Raw genomic sequence first — 21623 nt, 5'->3', positions numbered from 1 at the left:
GAAAACGATAAGAGTTTGCTGCATACTTACAGCGTATAAAATGTTCCTCTCGACGAGCTCTACATTTTATACACTGAGCTCAACAGAGTCCGACCGTCTGTTCAAAAGTTACATCGGGATGATTCTTAAAAGTATAGTATTGTGTGTATATCTTTTTAAAGGTAACAGATATCAACCTACTATAAACTTAAAAGATGATCAGTAGTTCAAGACCTTCAATTTGAGGTCAATGTCAGGTCATGATGAAATTTTACCTTGACCTTCACATTATTCTATGACCTTGACCTTGTGATATTTAAAAGGTCAAGTGGTCCTGAGTTGAATGGTGATAGTCCCATGTCTTTACGACTTCCGGTTCTTAAGTTTTGTATTGCATCATATATTTGATGATTAATTGTGACCTTATTGAACTTTAAAATTGTCTTAATTCTTTTACTATAATGTTGTCCTTTAACTGTAGATCATTTATCATTTAACAGATTTGAGATATCTATTGTCGTTTTAGAGATAATGCAGTTTTAAGTTTTGCGAGCGGAGGCATGTATTTCTGAATTATCAAGAGCTTACCACTTAAAATGTTTAAGAAATTGAAGAGGTTGACATAGTTATATGTTTGACCAAATACCTAAAACATTCCATGGAAAAAAACACCAAAAATTCAATTTGAAATTTTCATGTTTTGCATTGACTTTGTAAGTTTCATAATTTCTATTTATATAGTTGATATTGCATCATTATTTGCACTTTGTCAAATGGGGTCATCTGATATATCAAATTGAAGGTCTTAATAAACTCTACTTAAAAATGAAAATTTGAAACCCCCTTTTCATCCAAGGGAGACGGGTGGGGTCGTTTAGTGCAAACATTCAAATTTCTCAGATGGTAAGGTTGTCGCATATCAAATGAAAGAACATAAAGCGAACATTTCAAATTTCAAATTGACGTCTCCCAAAAATGAGTTGGATGGGGTCATTGAGTGCAAAAAATAAATGTTCTTTTAAGGTAGGGTTGTTGTATATCAAATGAAAGGTCATGATGTGTACATTTCAAATAGCAAATTCCTGACCTCCAAAAATTAGTAAGATAGGGTTATTGAGTGCAAAAATCAAACTTTCTAGAATATGGCGTTGTCGCATATGAAATGAAAGCTCATCTACTCTATGTTACATATATAATAATTCCGATCTCAAAAATGTAGGCGGATGAGGTCATTAAGTGATAATAGTAAAAAGTTTCAGAAGGTATGCTTGTCGTATATGAAACGAAAGGTCGTACAAAGTACATTATGAAAGCATCACTTTTACAGGAAAGACCTTTCAATTGTTTACAAACAATTGAGATACTAGTTAAGGTCTTTCCTCTCCGTGAGGAAAGACCTTATTGTTTTTCGCATGTTTTTTTTTTTTTTTTTTCATCCAGCATTTGTTTGACATGGCCTCCCCTCGTTTCTATTGGAGTTATCAAAACCAAATATGGACCATCGGTAGACCTCTTTATGAAGTATTACCAGATGAGGCTGTGTAGGATTTCATCATCCCCTTTACAAGTTATCTCCCTTTTACTGATTTTTTTCAACATGGCCCCCCCTCGTTGTTTTTAAAGATATCATGATCTTATTTGGACAATAGGTACATCTCATCATGATGTATTACCATATGAGGCTGCATAGAATTTCATCATCCCCTTTGAGAGTTATTTCCCCTTAAAACAATTTCTTTTCTTTGCTCATTTCTCAAAAAATGTTAGAGATAGAATCGATTTGAAAACGGCAACATGTACAGGAACAGATGGCAATGTTAATGAACATATACAATCATTTTCTTATTAACCCTTATAAGGAGTTATTCCCCTTGAAAAATTGTATACAATTTTAGAAAAAATCTATTTCAAGAACTGGAAGTCGTAGAGACTTGGGACCTTCACCAATAATCTTTAATTTATGTGACCTTCAATATGCACCCAAGGTCAAAGGTCACAGAGTGCAAAAAAAAATTACGCTGCAATTTCAAGCTTACATATTAGGAAAACAATAAGACTTTGCTGCCTACATACAGCGTATAAAATGTTCTTCTCGACGAACTCTACATTTTATATAATAAGCCCAAAAATGTCCGACCGTCTGTTCAAAAGTTACAACGGGATGATTATTAAAAGTATAGTATTTTGTGTATATCTTTTTAAAGGTAACAGATATCAACCTACTATAAACTGAACAGATGATCAGTAATTCAAGACCTTCAATTTGAGGTCAATGTCAGGTCATGATGAAATTTCACCTTGACCTTCACATTATACTATGACCTTGACCTTGTGATATTTGAAAGGTCAAGTGGTCTTGAGTTGAATGGTGATAGTCCGATGTCTCTACGACTTCCGGTTCTCAAGTTTGGTATTGCATCATATATTTGATGATTAATTGTGACCTTGGTGAACATTGAAATTGTCCCAATTCTTTTTCTATGATGTTGTCCTTTAACTGTAGATCATTTACCATTTAACAGATTTGAGATATCTGCTGTCGTTTTAGAGATAATGCAGTTTGAAATTTTGCGAGCGGCGGCATGTATTTCTGAACCAACAACAGCTTACCACTTAAAATGTTTAAGAAATTGAAGAGGTTGGCATAGTTATATGTTTGACCAAATACCAAAAACATTCCATGGGAAAAAACACCAAAAAAATAATTTAGAAATTTTCATGTTTTGCATTAACTTTGTAAGTTTCATAACTTCTATTTATATCGTTGATATTGCATCATTTTTGACACTTTGCCAAATGGGGTCAACTGATATATCAAATTGAAGGTCTCAATAAACTCTGCTTAAAAATGAAAATTTTAAACCTGTTTTTCATCCCAGGGGGAAGGGTGGGGTCATTTAGTGCAAACATTCAAATTTTTCAGATGATAATGTTGTCGCATATCAAATGAAAGAACATAAAGCGTACATTTCAAATTTCAAATTGACGTCCCCCAAAAATTGGTTGGATGGGGTCATTGAGTGCAAAAAATAATTTTTTTTTACGATAGGGTTGTTGTATATCAAATGAAAGGTCATGATGTGTACATTTGAAATATCAAATTCCCGACCCCCAAAAATTAGTTGGATGGGGTTATTGAGTGCAAAAATCAAACTTTCTAGGACATGGCGTTGTCGCATATCAAATTAAATCTCATCTACCCTGTGTTACATATATCATACTTTCGATCTCAAAAATGTCGGCGGATGAGGTCATTAAGTGTAAAAAGCGAAAAGTTTCAGAAGGTATGCTTGTCGTATATCAAACGAAAGGTCATACAAAGTACATTACAAAAACATCACTTTTACAGGAAAGACCTTTCAATTGTTTTACAAACAATTGAGATTCTAATTAAGGTCTTTCCCCTACGTGAGGAAAGACCTTATTGTTTTTCTAATGTTTTTAAGGTCTTTCCCCTACGTGAGGAAAGACCTTATTGTTTTTCTAATGTTTTTAAGGTCTTTCCCCTACGTGAGGAAAGACCTTATTGTTTTTCTAATGTTTTTAAGGTCTTTCCCCTACGTGAGGAAAGACCTTATTGTTTTTAAGGTCTTTCCTCTCCGCGAGGAAAGACCTTATTGTTTTTCTAATGTTTTTTTTAAGGTCTTTCCCCTACGTGAGGAAAGACCTTATTGTTTTTCTAATGTTTTTTTTTCTTTTTCTTTTTTTTCTTTTTTTTCTTCCAACATTTGTTTGACAAGGCCTCATCCCCTTTCTGTTGAAGTTATCAAGACCAAATATGGATCATTGATAGACCTCATCATGAACTTTTACCAGATGAACTTTTGTAGGATTTCATCATCCCCTTTAGAAGTTATCTCCCTTTTATTGATTTTTTTCAACATGGCCCCCCTTAAATGTTTTAAAAGATATCATGACCTTATTTGGACAAAAGTTAGATCTTATCATGATGTGTTACCATATGAGGCTGCTAAGGATTTTATCATTCCTTATGAGAGTTACGTCCCCTTGAAGCAATTTCTTTCTTTTACATTTTTCTCAAAAAGTATTCAAGATAGAATCGATTTGAAAACGGCAACATGTACAAGACCAGATGGCAATGTTAATTAACATACACACTAATTTTGTTGTTAACCCTTATAAGGAGTTATTTCCCTTGAAAAAATATACACAATTTTTGAAAAATTGTATCTCGAGAACCGGAAGTCGTAAAGACTTGGGACCTACACCAATAATCTTAAGTTCATGTGACCTTTAATTTGCACCCAAGGTCAAAGGTCACCAAGTGCAAAAAAAAATTACGCTGCAATTTCAAGCTTGCATATTAAGAAAACGATAAGAGTTTGCTGCATACTTACAGTGTATAAAATGTTCCTCTCGACGAGCTCTACATTTTATACACTGAGCTCAAAAGATTCCGACTGTCTGTTCAAAAGTTACGACGGGATGATTCTTAAAAGTATAGTATTGTGTGTATATCTTTTTAAAGGTAACATATATCAACCTACTATAAACTGCAAAGATGATCAGTAGTTCAAGACCTTCAATTTGAGGTCAATGTCAGGTCATGATGAAATTTCACCTTGACCTTCACATTATACTATGACCCTGATCTTGTGACATTTGAAAGGTCAAGTGGTCCTGAGTTGAATGGTGATAGTCCCATGTCTCTACGACTTCCGGTTCTCAAGTTTTGTATTGCATCATATATTTGATGATTAATTGTGACCTTGGTGAACTTTGAAATTGTCCACATTCTTTTTCTATAATGTTGTCCTTCAACTGTAGATCATTTATTATTTAACAGATTTGAGATATCTATTGTCGTTTTAGAGATAATGCAGTTTTAAGTTTTGCGAGCGGAGGCATGTATTTCTGAATCAACAACAGGTTACCACTTAAAATGTTTTACAAATTGAAGAGGTTGACATAGTTATGTGTTTGACCAAATACCAAAAACATTCCATGGAAAAAAACACCAAAAAATCAATTTGAAATTTTCATGTTTTCCATTGAATTTATAAGTTTCATAACTTCTATTTATATAGTTGATATTGCATCATTTTTGGCACTTTGTCAAATGGGGTCATCTGATATATCAAATTGAAGGTCTCAATAAACTCTACTTAAAAATGAAAATTTTAAACCTCTTTTTCATCCCAGGTGGAAGGGTGGGGTCATTTAGTGCAAAAATTCAAATTTCTCAGATAGTAAGGTTGTCGCATATCAAATGAAAGAACATAAAGCGTACATTTCAAATTTCAAATTGACGTCTCCCAAAAATGGGTTGGATGGGGTCATTGAGTGCAAAAAATAAATGTTCTTTTAAGGTAGGGTTGTTGTATATCAAATGAAAGGTCAAGATGTGTACATTTGAAATATCAAATTCCCGACCTCAAAAAATTGGTTGGATAGGGTTATTAAGTGCAAAAATCAAACTTTCAAGAACATGGTGTTGTCGCATATCAAACGAAAGCTCATCTACTCTGTTCCATATATCATAATTCCGATCTCAAAAATGTAGACGGATGAGGTCATTGAGTGTAAAAAGCACAAAGTTTCAGAAGGTGTGCTTGTCGTATATCAAACGAAAGGTCGTACAAAGTACAATACGAAAACATCACTTTTACAGGAAAGACCTTTCAATTGTTTTACAAACAATTGAGATACTAGTTTTTTTTTTTTTTTCATCCAGCATTTGTTTGACATGGCCTCCCCTCGTTTCTATTGGAGTTATCAAAACCAAATATGGACCATCGGTAGACCTCATTATGAAGTATTACCAGATGAGGCTGTGTAGGATTTCATCATCCCCTTTAGAAGTTATCTCCCTTTTATTGATTTTTTTCAACATGGCCCCCCCTCGTTGTTTTTAAAGATATCATGATCTTATTTGGACAATAGGTACATCTCATCATGATGTATTACCATATGAGGCTGCATAGAATTTCATCATCCCCTTTGAGAGTTATTTCCCCTTGAAACAATTTCTTTCCTTTGCTCATTTCTCAAAATATTTTAGAGATAGAATCGATTTGAAAACGGCAACATGTACAGAAACAGATGGCAATGTTAATGAACATATACAATCATTTTGTTATTAACCCTTATAAGGAGTTATTTCCCTTGAAAAATTGTATACAATTTTAGAAAAAATCTATTTCGAGAACTGGAAGTCGTAAAGACTTGGGACCTTCACCAATAATCTTTAATTCATGTGACCTTCAATATGCATCCAAGGTCAAAGGTCACAGAGTGCAAAAAAAAAATACGCTGCAATTTCAAGCTTACATATTAGGAAAACGATAAGACTTTGCTGCCTACATACAGCGTATAAAATGTTCCTCTCGACGAACTCTACATTTTATACAATAAGCCCAAAAATGTCCGACCGTCTGTTCAAAAGTTACAACGGGATGATTCTTAAAAGTATAGTATTTTGTGTATATCTTTTTAAAGGTAACAGATATCAACCTACTATAAACTTAAAAGATGATCAGTAATTCAAGACCTTCAATTTGAGGTCAATGTCAGGTCATGATGAAATTTCACCTTGACCTTCACATTATACTATGACCTTGACCTTGTGATATTTGAAAGGTCAAGTGGTCTTGAGTTGAATGGTGATAGTCCCATGTCTCTACGACTTCCGGTTCTCAAGTTTGGTATTGCATCATATATTTGATGATTAATTGTGACCTTGGTGAACATTGAAATTGTCCCAATTCTTTTTCTATGATGTTGTCCTTTAACTGTAGATCATTTACCATTTAACAGATTTGAGATATCTGCTGTTGTTTTAGAGATAATGCAGTTTGAAATTTTGCGAGCGGCGGCATGTATTTCTGAATCAACAACAGCTTACCACTTAAAATGTTTAAGAAATTGAAGAGGTTGGCATAGTTATATGTTTGACCAAATACCCAAAACATTCCATGGGAAAAAACACCAAAAAAAATCATTTTGAAATTTTCATGTTTTGCATTGACTTTGTAAGTTTCATAACTTCTATTTATATAGTTGATATTGCATCATTATTTGCAATTTGTCAAATGGGGTCATCTGATATATCAAATTGAAGGTCTTAATAAACTCTACTTAAAAATTAAAATTTTAACCCCCCTTTTCACCCCAGGGGGACAGGTTGGGTCATTTAGTGCAAACATTCAAATTTCTCAGATGGTAAGGTTGTCGCATATCAAATGAAAAAACATAAAGCGTACATTTCAAATTTCAAATTGACGTCCCCCAAAAATGGGTTGGATGGGGTCATTGAGTGCAAAAAATAAATTTTCTTTTAAGATAGGGTTGTTGTATATCAAATAAAAGGTCATGATGTGTACATTTGAAATATCAAATTCCCGACCTCCAAAAATAAGTTGGATAGGGTTATTAAGTGCAAAAATCAAACTTTCTAAAACATGGAGTTGTCGCATATCAAATGAAATCTCATCTACTCTATGTTACATACATCATAATTCCGATCTCACAAATGTAGGCGGATGAGGACGTTAAGTGTTAAAAGCGAAAAGTTTCAGAAGGTATGCTTGTCGTATATCAAACGAAAAGTCGTACAAAGTACATTACGAAAACATCACTTTTACTGGAAAGACCTTTCAATTGTTTTACAAACAATTGAGATACTAGTTTATATAGACTTTCCTGATTTTTGAAGCAAACGGATGTCAGACCAAATTTGCATTTCAAAATAGGTTTTGTTTTGAAAATTGTACTTCCTTCCAATTTAGTGTGAGAATTATTTGCATAAATCGCAAATTAAGTTAAGAGTGAACTGTAAAATACATTTTATAGTGTACGTTCAATTATGTATCTTGTTTATTATGCTGTCAGATTAGGAAGGGTAGGTTGTGATTTATATATATATATATATAAAAAAAAAAGAAAACTAAAACACAGATTAAGTTAAGCATGGATTGAAAAATACTTTTCATATTGTACGTTCTTTTGTGTATTTTGGTTATAATACCGATTTATAAAAAAAGCCAATGAAAAACATTAAACAAACCAAATTGTTACATGTTAGTTATCAAGACGGATGGTTTTCAAATTGATTAGTATTTCGTTTACAATGCATTTACGTGACGAATTCAACCAAAATATTATATCTAACAACTTATTATCTACCTTTGCATACTATTTATTTATTTAATTATGCCGTAATGGCTATTTGATCATGACGAAAAGATCCAATATGACGATAAATATGTGACGAACACATAAAAAAGAGTTGACGGAAACAATAACTTGATGCAAGATCAAAACTTAAGAGCATCAATAATAGTAATGATGATAAATAAAACATTGCAATTGAATATAAAAGGAAATGAAATCTAATAATCTTCAACGTAGTGTGATAGATTTTATATGCAGACTACAACATATTTTTACCATGTTTAATACAAATATTGATATTTGATGCGACTGTCATACAAGTGAGAGGTTTAGCACTTTAAAACCAGGTTAATTCCACCAGTCTCTATATTTGACAATGCCTTACTATAAGTCAGGAATATGACAGTTGTTGTCCATTTGTTTGATGTATTATGTCGTTTAATTTTGCCATTTGATTAGGGTCTTTCCGTTTAAAAATTTTCGATATTTTTCTTCTTTTACTTGAAACACAGGTTGATTTCCCCCTGAATACACGAAGATGTTGGAAAAGACAGATGATCAATTTTTGCTATCAATAATATGTATTTATTGTGCAGATTAGCCTTGTTTTGGTGATGAGGGCTACGTATTTTAGTTGTTATTCAGTAAAAAAAGAGCAGCAGGAAATAATGTATTGATTTAATCTGTTTGAACAGACAAACTCAATTAGGTATGAAATGGAAGACATATAAATGTGCTATAAGAGTTATACTACAAATTGTTAAGTCCTTATATGCCAGCGTGTTTACAAAAATAGCAGTATTAACGATCAATCAATTGCTGTGGTTAGATTTGTGTTGTGTCTAGTCAAACAAAATCCTTTCAGTTGATCAGCTGGATCAAAAATGCAAAATATGTAATTTTGTAGCACCACATCACATTAATAACAGTTTTATCTAGAGCAAACCGTACATAGCAACCAATGGCGTTATCAAGGGGACGACAACTCTCCGATCAGAAAATATTTTAAAAAAATCCAGCAAAACCCGACAAACAGGTGACTTGGAAATAGAAATATTGCCGATTCTGTCGATCGGCAGTAGAACCCTTGCCAAAGTTCGACGCTCTTTTGGTTATTCAGGATGCAGAAGTATGTAGCCACGTTCGATTTGAAAAGAACACTTAATCTTTCGATTCGTTTTGAGAAAGTGCCACTCTTTCTGCTTATTGAGAACCCTTGTAACAGCTCTTTGATAGGTCTGTAGGTGGTGTTTTGCAAGGCCAAATTTATGTTCCTATCTCTTATGACATCTTTTTCTAGTGGAATTTTTAATTTCTCCAAATATTATCAGCAAATAAACTCCTGGGTATCTAGAACATAAACACCGAACGCTATACATATTAAAAACAGTTATCAGAAAATTGTTTTGAATATTGAAGGAATTATATATTTATACATTTTGGATCGCCTTTAAATAAAATGTGGTATCCGTCTTGAAAGAATGCAGGTTGTGTACTAGAGAGAGATTATATATTAATATAAATTTAGTCCTTGTATCTATGATGAGTGTATTAAATTATATACGTGGATTTCAATTGCAATCCAAAAAAATGTAAAATCACAAAAATACTGAAAAAAGAAAGTCCCTAACCAAATGGCAATACCAAAAGCTCAAACGCATCAAACAAATGGATAACAACTGTCATATTGCTGTCTTTATATATATTTTTTTCTTATGTAGAATAATAAAAGCAACATTGGTATTCCGCAATAAATCGATTGAGAGAAAACAAATCCGGGTTACAAACTAAAACTGAGGTAAACGCATCAACTATAAGTTTAAAACAACTAAACAACAGAAACACTCAAGTGCAACAAAAAATAACTACAATGGAACACACAGAGAAATGAACCATAAAACCATTATATTTACAACGATGTGTGAACAAAACCTTTTCGATACATGTATTTAGTCTAGTGAGACAAATAAAAAGCAACAATTACTTTGGAAACTGCCTGTTTGGGTCAAGTGTCGCAAAAATCAAAGGTAATTAGAAATAAACTAAATGACGAAAACTATATACTAAAAGTACTATGTGAACATTTTGTGATCACCTCCTATGTTTAGTTGGGTTTGTGTTGCTCAGTCTTTGGTTTTGTATGTTATGTTATGAGTACCATTTGCCTTTGTCATTGCTTTGTCAGCTTGGTTTCATCTTATGAGTTTTAATATCCCTTTGGTATCTTTCGACTTATATTGAAAACAAATATATATTAAATAAAATATTTACAAAAATAAATAGTATTTGTGCTGCCGGGTTCCATCGAAAACAGTCTTATGAAGAATAAGAATATGGTTATGACTTATGGTTATTCAATCCACTATGTTATCTGTTTAATGACTAAAAACTGAATGTATCTTATCATCGCAAGTTAAAGGAACAACACGAAAAGTGTCACACGTGGGGCAGAAACTGCTTACCATTCAGAAGCATCTGCTATCATCTTCAATTTTTTTTTTAAATTATACTTGTTTTTATCAAACCACATAAATAATACTAAACAACAAAAATAAACAATACAAAATAGATACAAAAGAAATAATATTTATTTATTAGATCCACTTCAATACTGTCAACAAAAATAATGTATCAGCTATAAATACAATGAAATAGAACGAAGGAAAACGGAGAAAACTGCGAAAGATAAGCCACATCTGCGTTCACTGTCTATTGAGACAATTTATCATTGTTTATGAAACAAAAACTGACAACTGGTTTAATGTATATTATCACGTCTGTGAAAATATTGACATTACTTAGAATAAAAGATTCTAAAAAGTAAACAAGTGTTAAAAACCTGTTAATTGAATGTCTTAAACTATTTATTCATATATGGATATATGGAACAAAGATTAATAAGGGACAATTAATCGTTCAAATGGATCTAAGGGAACGACGCTTTGATTTTCTGGAAGAAAGAAGACTTACAAAGGAACACGGTGGTCTGGTGAGACCCCGAAATAAATAACTTTGCACATATCATGAGGAGAAATTATGTTTTTCTCGCACTACAATGTCACAATGTTGGTGCTCTTTAAAGCTGACTATGCGGTTTTGACTTTGCTCATTGTTGAAGGCCGTACAGTGACCTATAATTATAAAATTCTGTTTTGTTTAATCTCTTTTGAAGATTTGTCTCTTTGGCAATCATACCACATCTTCTGTTTTATATTTATATATTTCTGAAGAAATGTTGTAGTACAGATGTACTTAACCCGTTAAACATTTAAAATTTCAAAGTCAACAACAAACAATAACTAGTTTTGGTGGGATATCTCTTCAAATGATCCTAGTGACGTTTAGGATACATACACTTTCGATTGAAGTGGTGTATTGAAATATGATAGTTAACGGAGCGTCAAACTTCAGATGATAATCCTTTTCCTTATCTTTGCACTTATCAACATATTTCTAATATATAATGTACTTATACAACAATGTAAACCGAATAATTTAGTCGTTACATTCCGCCAATTTACGATTACTTCATTCGCATTTAGAAGAGATCGATTACGTTGAGGGACTGAATTATTCGGGTTAACAAAAATGTTATTTAATATTCATACGCATTGAATTACAGCATTTTTCAAATTATAAAAATTAATAATTTATTAATTTTTAGATGAATATTGAATGACACCGTAACAATTCCATTTTAATTCTAATTACTGGTTTGAAAGCTTTTGAAATTAATAAAGACAAATGTATAATCAAGATATGACGAAATGTTACATGTAATTGACGAAGGAAGAATTTATGACTGACATTTTTCTTAATGACTTTATTAATAAAATCCCTCAAACCAATAGATCTTCGAGGACGGTAGAAAGTCATATTTTGTTTACTTGATATACGTTAGATTGTAGATATAATTTCTATCATTGATTTGTGATATCAAGATCTGTTTTTGTTTATTTGTAAGCATCTGTTGCGAAAATACAGATGCTTATTGGAAGAAAGTTACCTGCTGTATCTTTAAATCAACAAGTAACTGGAAAATACAGGTAATATTTAAGTTGAAATATGGAATATAATCTGTTGTGTACAAATTGCAATTTATGTATGTTGTACAATTATAATTGGTACAGAATTTGTGTACTAGTTATCAGTGTTCTATAATCTGCTGAACACGAATGGATGATACAAGCACGCAGTGGAATGACAAAACAAATTACGATTGAATGATCAAAATGAAATGAAACAATTTCAAAATGCAACACCAAATGTGTTAAGTTTTTGATTTCTCATGCAAATTGTATTAATGCTCCGATCGTGACAGGATAGTTAATATCTTTATCTTTTTTGTCATTTGATAAATAATTTACATAGACTTTCCTGATTTTTGACGTAAACGGATGTCAGACTCAATTTACATTTCAAAAAAGGTTTAATTTGAGAAATTTACTTCCTATGAATTGAGTATGAGAAATATTTGCATAAATCGCAACTAAAGTTAGGTGTGAATACAATTTTATAGTGTACGTTTATATGTGTATCTTGAGGTATCTTGTTTATTATGCTGATAATGAACTAAACGGGTAGGTTGTAATTTATATAAATCAAAGCCCCAACCAATTATAAAAACATAATATTAACATGTTATTTAACGATCATCAAGCATGTCAAGACAAATGGTTTTCAGATTGATTACCATGGATTTTGGTTCACTGTGTCTAAACCACACCGGCAAAATTTGTTCGGACTCGATGGTATCTAACATCCGGCACAATGACGGAACATTAATAGACAGACGAAAGCTAGGTTTCTCCTTATTTTCTTATTTTTTTTATGATATCGAAGAATATAAATACACATACAACTATTTTCTATTGTGATATGCAATATTTTTTACAACCGTTCTATATTAATGGAGAAATAAGTAAAAATGCACGTCAAAATGACGAATTGAGTGAACCTTGCCTCGAAATTGTTTAATTTCTCGTTAAATTGTTCACATTGTACGGAAAGAAAGGTACGGGAAGCTAGATATTGACACGGAGATTGCAAATTTAGTTATTTTGAGCATCTCAATAATTGTAACTCTGTGTATGGAACGAAAGAAATGGGTCATGTCAAAATGGAACTGGCCGGTTTCGTCAATGTATACAACCCGGTTTCGTCATAGATTGCAAAATGCATAACCCGGTTTGGTCAAATAAAAAAAATCACAATCGCATTACATTATAATTGATTATTTAACTTCAGCGTTCAAAAGGAGTTGTGTATACGTTCGAAAACAAGTTCGTTCACCGGACAGCGGCTTATTATTTATATGAGTCTCAGATTCAAATAAATAATAAGCAAATTCCTACTCTTATAGAACACAAATATTTTAATTTTACTTTGCATTCCGAACTTTTTTAACAGCATATTGAGATTAAAGCTCTCTAAATATGCGTTTTCTATATGAGTTATGGGAAAATATGTTGAACATGTTTAAACTTGAAATTAAAGTTTACGGTCTTAACAATCGGCGAAACACACAATTGATATGTGATTTTCTCGCACAAAAGAATGGACACCTTTTTAAATAATCTAATCATTCCATGTATGTTATCTTTTCTACAATCGTTAAAAATAAATCTTCTTAAGGATAAACGTTGATAATAAGACAAATGTATATGCATGCATAATCGACATAGAAAATGAATGTAGGATTACAACTACCATGCATTAAAATAAAATATATTTTTACAATATATACGGACAGACGGATTCAGTTTATTTCAAAGTGGGCGTATTTCGAACAACTTTTTCATACCGCCGAGCGTAGCGAGTCGAACAATATTTTGATTATTTTTTGCTTTACAAAATCGTTAAATACAGGAATCAATATAGTTTTAGCAACCGAAGGTGGGGTCGGGGCGTTCAACCTATACGTTATCTAGATTCGCCACTGATCTTATAAAGTGTATACCGAATTAAAATATTGTAAGAAATGAGAAAACAGGGACACCCTGGACATCGGATTATGTGAGTAGGATTATGTTTATTATAATAAATGCCGAATATCAAGTTCTTTTTATCGATTTCTATACATTTTTCTCAAATATATATAAAAGTTAAATAGGAAAATGATAAGGCAGACAAATATACAAATAAATCGACTTGGTCGACATCCTAATAAAACTTATTGACCTTTAATTACGATTATTTTTTTCATTTCTTTGCGTTTTTACACGCCCGTCCCAATTTTGACAGGACGTATTATTGTATACACCCGTCTGTCCGTCCGTACTTCCATCCATCCGTTCCTCTATCTATCAGTCATTCGGTCTGTCCGTCCGTCCGTCCGTCCGTCTAGCTATCCGTCTATCTTTCTGTCCAGCGTAAACATGTCGCACCGTAACTTGAGAACAGCTTATCTAGTTTTCATGAAACTTAATAAAGTTATTTCTTGAAATGGTCAAACGATTTGTAAACCTTTTAGTGAAAATCAAATTAAATCTTTTTGAGTTACAGAACTTTGTAAGTAAAACAGGAGTGTGTTTTTTTTTATCATGTCGCGCCATATCTCAAAATGATTTATCATTATTGCATCAAACTTTACACACTTCTTAGTTATATAAATCTTAACTTCTGCATACTTTAAGGTGATGTTTTAAATTTTGTTTTTTAAGCATTAATTAGGTTTTCTTTGTAAAAAAAAGGGGGGTCACATACTGCGATGTATCTCAAAACCTATATAAAAAAAAATATCAAAATGTTAATGTTAAAAAAATAATTAGATATCAGTGTTTGCTATTGAGTATTTATATTCCATTTAAAATTAGTTCGAAGATCAGTGAAATAACGGATACGACTTTCATTAGGAAAATGTGTAGTACTATAATTACCTATGTAAATAAATGTAAACACACAAGTTTACTTTAGAATACATATATATATATATATTAAATTCTTTCGAAAGACAATGTTCAGATCCGTGTTAACGTTGCTTTTCATAAATTGTTGGTTTAAAAAAAATATAAAAAACCGGGTGATATATATAGACGAAACCGGGTGTTGTGTAGTAAACAACAATGACGAAACCGGTGTATTTTTATTTGACATGACCCATTTCTTTCGTTCCATACACATAAATACAAGTATTGAGATGCTCATAATGACTAGTTTTGCAATCTCTGTGTCAGTATCTATCTTCCCGTACCTTTCTTTCCGTACAATGGGAACAATTTAAAGAGAAATTTAACAATTTCGAGGCAAGGTTCACTCAATTCGTCATTTTGACATGCATTTTGACTTATTTATCCGTTAATATAGAACGGTTGTAGAAAATATTGCATCTCACAATAGAAAATAGTTGTATATGTATATATATTCTTCGATATCATTAAAAAAAATAAGAAAATAAGGAGAAACCTATCTTTCTTCTGTCTATTGATGTTCCGTCATTGTGCCGGATGTTAGATACCATCGAGTCCGATCAAATTCTGCCGGTGTGGTTTAGACACAGTGTTGGTTATAACCCGACGAAATCAACTTAAAATCTACATTTAACAGGTGTTATCTACCTTTGTATATATGTCTGTTTATACAGAACGATTTTCATTTACCTGTTTGACCATGCTAAAATGATCCAAGTATGACATAGAAAAGAAGATTTAAAGAACTCAAACAAACTGTGATACAAGGAAAAACTAAACAGCTATATCTTTATAATATTAATAATGAAAAGAATGGCGAGTAAATGTGAAATTATATTAAATCCTATTGCCTTTAATGAATAGCCATAGGTTTTACGGTATATATGTTTGATCGTTTACTAACGCATAGGCTGGTTTTGTTGGCGGTTTCAATGTAGATGTTGGAAAAGACTGATGAACTAGACACACTATTTGTTGAGGTCAACGATTTCGATTTATTGTGCAGATTAGCCTTGTTTTGTTGATGAGGTATAAGTATTCTAGCTATTATCCAGTACAAAAAGAACAACAGGAAATATAGTATTGATCTAATCTGCTTGAATAGACAGAGTAGATCAAGTATGAATTGAAGAACATATAAACGTGTTATAAGAGTTATACTGCATTTCTCGTTATGTCGGCTAAAAAAGCAGTACATTGTGGTACAGATTTGGCAACTTCTGTGGTCTTATTTGTGATGTGTGTAGTCAAATCAAATCCTATCATTTGGTCAGCCTGATCAAAACCACACGTGCAAATAGAAAAAAACACATATGCACAAAACCGTTTGGTTCGAGAAAACAAAACAGTCAGGTGGCTTAGGAGTAGAAATATTTTCACTACAGGCCTTCTACCGATCGAAAGTACAACCCTATTCAATGTGAGGCGATCGTTTGGATCTGCGGGATAAACAAGTATGCAGCCACGTCCGATCAGAATATGACGTTTCATTAGAAAGGTACCATTTTTATCGGAAAACCATTGTAACAGCTCTTTGATGGGTCCGTAGGTGGTATGATACAACTTGAATGACAAATTTCTGTTCCTATCCTATATAACCTATATTTCTCAATTGTGACTTTTTAAATGTTACCAATATTCATCCCAGACAGCCTTTTTTAAGGGTATACGTGTTTCATTTATTGTTATTTTGCTCTCGTCCTGAACATGTATGACACATTTGCCACTAAACGTAAAGCAACCATCAATCAATCAATCAATTTGATGAATTCGTGGTTTTTTTACCATTTAGTATAAATACGTCCTTTTTTCGGACGCTGGATCAACCCTTGTTTTCAGCATTATTAACGTTCAGTTTGACAATACTGATAATTTACTTCACGCACCATGTGTTTGCTAAAATATCTATTGATTCGTATTTTCAAAAGATTGTTTTGAACTGATTTTATGTGTTTATTTTTGGTTTCAGACATTTACTAGAAAATAAAAGCAAAACACAGGATAACATAATTGACCTTATAAAATACCACATGAACGGGAATATTAATAATTCATTCATCTAGTGTGCAGTTCGATTCATTTATCTACTAGGCTGTCAAATAAAATTAAATTTTGAAGGCAAAAAATTGAAAATGAAGAAATAAATAAAGAAGGTCGATATTATCAGCAACATAACCACCTGGGCACCTAGAACATAAAAGTCCGAACGCCATATATCAAAAACAATTATCAGAAAAGTGTTTCAAATATTGAAGGAATTAAATATTTATACATTTCAGATCGCCTTTAGATAAAATGTTGTATCAGTCTTGAAAGAATGATGTCAGTTTACCTGAGAGAAATTAAATACTAACATAAAAATACGAACATTGCACATAAAAATACAAAAAAAGAGTTTTAAAAAATACGAAATACTGGACTCCGAGGAAAATTCTAAAAGAAAAGTCTCTATAATCAAATGGCATGTTATTGCGCAATAACAAAAGCTCAAACACATCAAACGAATGTATAACCTGTCATATTCCTGACTTGGCATATCATTTTCTTGTGTAGAAAACGGTGGATTAAACCTGGTTTTATAGCTAGCTAAACCGCTCACTTGTATGACAGTAGCATCAAATTCGATGAAATTGACAACGATGTGGGAACAAAACAAACGTGTATATGTATGTTGTGACTACCGTACAGTCCACAATTTGTAGTAAACCTTATTGGTATTAAGTCTAATCGGAGAAAAATAACAATTATACTTGGAAAACTGCCTGTTTGAGTCATGTATCGCAAAAACTAGGTAATAAGTCCTAAACTAATTTTAAAAAAGGACGAAAAAGGCATGGGAAGTGAACATTTTGAGATAACATCCTGTGTTTCGTGTTGCTCAGCCTTTGGTTCATGGGAAGTGAACATTTTGAGATAACATCCTGTGTTTCGTGTTGCTCAGCCTTTGGTTCATGGGAAGTGAACATTTTGAGATAACATCCTGTGTTTCGTGTTGCTCAGCCTTTGGTTCATGGGAAGTGAACATTTTGAGATAACATCCTGTGTTTCGTGTTGCTCAGCCTTTGGTTCATGGGAAGTGAACATTTTGAGATAACATCCTGTGTTTCGTGTTGCTCAGCCTTTGGTTCATGGGAGGTGAACATTTTGAGATAACATCCTGTGTTTCGTGTTGCTCAGCCTTTGGTTCATGGGAAGTGAACATTTTGAGATAACATCCTGTGTTTCGTGTTGCTCAGCCTTTGGTTCATGGGAAGTGAACATTTTGAGATAACATCCTGTGTTTCGTCTTGCTCAGCCTTTGGTTTACAATGTTGTGTTATGAGTACCGGTTTTTGTTGTTGTTGTTATTTGTCAGTTTGGTTTCACTTTGTGAGTTTGAATGTCCTCTTGGTATCTTTCGCTTTTATATTGGAAACAAATATATATTAAATAAAACATTTTACGAAATTAATGCTTGTGCCGCCGGCTGTTTGGTCATCTCCAGTTATGTATGGCGTTCGTGTTGTTCAGTCTTGCCATGGTACTAGTACTGTCCGTTTATTTTGACGTATATCCCCTTTTGTGTTCTTCCGCCTCTTTCTTAACCTAGAACTTTACTTGTTTTTTTTTATTAATCATACTAAACAATAATAAACAACATACAAAAATACAAAAGAAATAATATTTATTCATTAGCTCTACTTCAATACAGTCAACAAAGATAATTTATCAGCTGTAAATACAATGAAATATAACGAATCACATCTGCGTTAACTGTCTATTTAGATAATGTATCACTGTTTATGAAACAAAAATTGACAACTGGCTGAATTTATATTATCACTTGTGTTAAAATATTGACATCACTTAAAATAAAAGATTCTTATAAATAAACAAGTGTTAAAAAAAATGTTTGAATGTTTTAAATCGTTTATACATATATGGATATATGGAACAAAGATTAATGAGGGAACATTAATCGTTCAAAAGGATCTAAGGGGACGACGCTTTGAATTTCTGAAAGGAAGAAGGGTAGGAGAAGAATAATTTTTAAAGGAACACGCTGGTCTGGTAAAACCTAAATAAATAATTTTGCACAAGACAGGAAGAAAAATTATGTTCTGCAATAGAAAACTATAAGTGAAAAATATGTGTTCAAAAGGTAAAAAATAATTTTCGCGCTATATATACCAATTGTGGTGCCTTTTATAGCTCACTTTATTGTATTGAATTTGCTCATTGTTGAAGGCCGTACAGTGACCACTTCTTGTTAAATTCTGTGTCATTTGGTCTGCTTGTGAAGATTTGTCTCATTGGAAATCATACCACATCTACTTTTTATATTTATATCTGTGTGCAGAAATTGTTAAGTACAAAAGTACTTAATATAAAATTTCAAAGTCAACATCCACTTTCTAGTTTTGGGCGGGAAATCTCTTCAAATGATCCCAATGACGGTTGCTGACTTGAATACATACGCTTTCGATGTAAGTGGTGTGTTAAAATATAATATTAAACGGCGCGTCAAACTTCCTATCTTAACACAAAAACACATATTTCTAATAAATAATGTATTTATACAAGAATGTTATATAATATGCATACGCATTAAATTATAGCATTTTTCAGATTATAAAAAGTAATAAATTATTCAGTTTAAGATGAACATTGAATGACACCGTACCAATTCCGTTCTAATTCTAATTACTTGTTGAAAGCTTTTGAAATTAATAAAGACAAATGTATATTCAATAAATGACAAAAAGTTCGTGTAATTAACAAATCAAGAATTTATGACTGTTTTTTTTTTCTTAATAACTTTATTAATAAACTCCTTCAAACCCATTGATATTCTAAGACGGTAATCAATTATAATTTTATTATCATGTGGTTTACTTTATAATATACGTTTAATTGTAGATATAATTTCCATCATTGATTTATGATATCAATATTTTTTTTATTTGTTAGCATCTGTTAATAAAGATTTTCCGTCTTGGTGGTTGATGATGAGGGGAATTTTTAACGACCTTAACTGTCTATACAACCCTCTCACGGTCGGCCCCGGCTTACGCCATTTTGGGCATTTAAATAATTCAAGGTTATTTGTGTGAATGAAAATTACCTACTGTATCTTTGTATCAGAACTAAATTGCACAAAATTCGGGAAAATATGGACAGGGGCGGATTTAGGGGGAGGGGGGCCGGGTCCCCCTTTTTCAGAAAAAAATGGTTGGTTATATAGGGAATCACTGAAGCGTGACGGGATCGCCCCCCTTTTTAGGCAGTCAGTGGGCCCCCTCTTATGAAAATTTTAGATCTGCCACTGACGGGTAATACATAAGTAAAAAAATGGAGTATACACATCGACGAAAGAGCAACCAATGGATAAAAGAACCTCAATGTTGTTTTCTTATGTCAATGGATGCCGATGATGATGATGATGAGTAAACATTTTCGATTATAAATATCGTAGTGTTGCAGTTGTGTATTCATAAAGGTTAAAGAGTGTGTTTTGACTCCTGTTTGTTTTTGTTCAATGGGTTGCTGTCTCAATTGGTGTAAATCCGATACTTCACAAAATATATAACTTACCTAGTGCATAGAGCATGCAATTTAGTTCTGCTTTACAGATAAATCGCACATGCACTTGTCTCAGAAAAATATTATTAAGGTATTAATATAGGATTTTTTTCTGAAACAAGTGCCTGTGATAAATCGTCATTAAAATGACACCCTCTTAAACAGCTGACGCTGAGAAAAAATAATTAAAATACTGTCTCGACATGGCAAAAGCCGTTTAGAAGAGATAAGACATAACTTTGTTGGTTTGATCAAATAATGATTAACATTTTAAGTAAAGTAGTTTTCACAGTGGTTTACATAATAGATTTATCGGTGTAATATTGTGGTCCGTTATATAATGATATATTAGCGACTTTCCATGTCAATCATGTTAATCGCCTATAGTGGTTGGACATTACTATATCAATAGTAAAATAACACGAATAAGTCAGTCGTTACATTCGGCTGATCTACGATGGCTCCTTTAACTTATAGAAGAAAATCGGACACGGAATTATTCGTGTTAATAGCAAAGTAGTTTAAATGTATGCGTATTATCTAAATATTTGATAACAGTATATTGTGAAAACTGTACATGTATTAAAAGGTTGAATGCACAATAAAGTTTTTTCTTCTTCAGATTGAAATATCGAAATAAAAAATTCAGATAAGTATTAGTCAACACGAGTAATATATTCAACAAATGACATTTGCATCACCCTGGCCTCTGGTCTAACTTTATCGACCTTTGTGTGTTTTAAATTAATTACTAGTATAAGTACTTCAATGAAAAGTATGAAAAGTGTTAGAAATGACCACAAATATGCCAATGTGTCATTAATATATATATGGTCTTTACACTTGTCTCATTGGCACTCACACCACATTTTCCTATATCTATTTACTGTACAGTATAAGTTAAATGGTATGTTAGTGACCTAATACGTTATATATGGCGCTAATAACCAAAGATTTTTTTCGGACTTCCTATATCAAAAATATATAGTCACCATGTGTAGTCCTTTAACCAATCATATCTTCATACACTCTACATATTTG

The sequence above is a fragment of the Mytilus trossulus genome, chromosome 3 (assembly GCF_036588685.1).
Source record: "Mytilus trossulus isolate FHL-02 chromosome 3, PNRI_Mtr1.1.1.hap1, whole genome shotgun sequence".
NCBI lineage: Eukaryota > Metazoa > Mollusca > Bivalvia > Mytilida > Mytilidae > Mytilus > Mytilus trossulus.
This window is presented reverse-complemented; position numbering follows the sequence as displayed.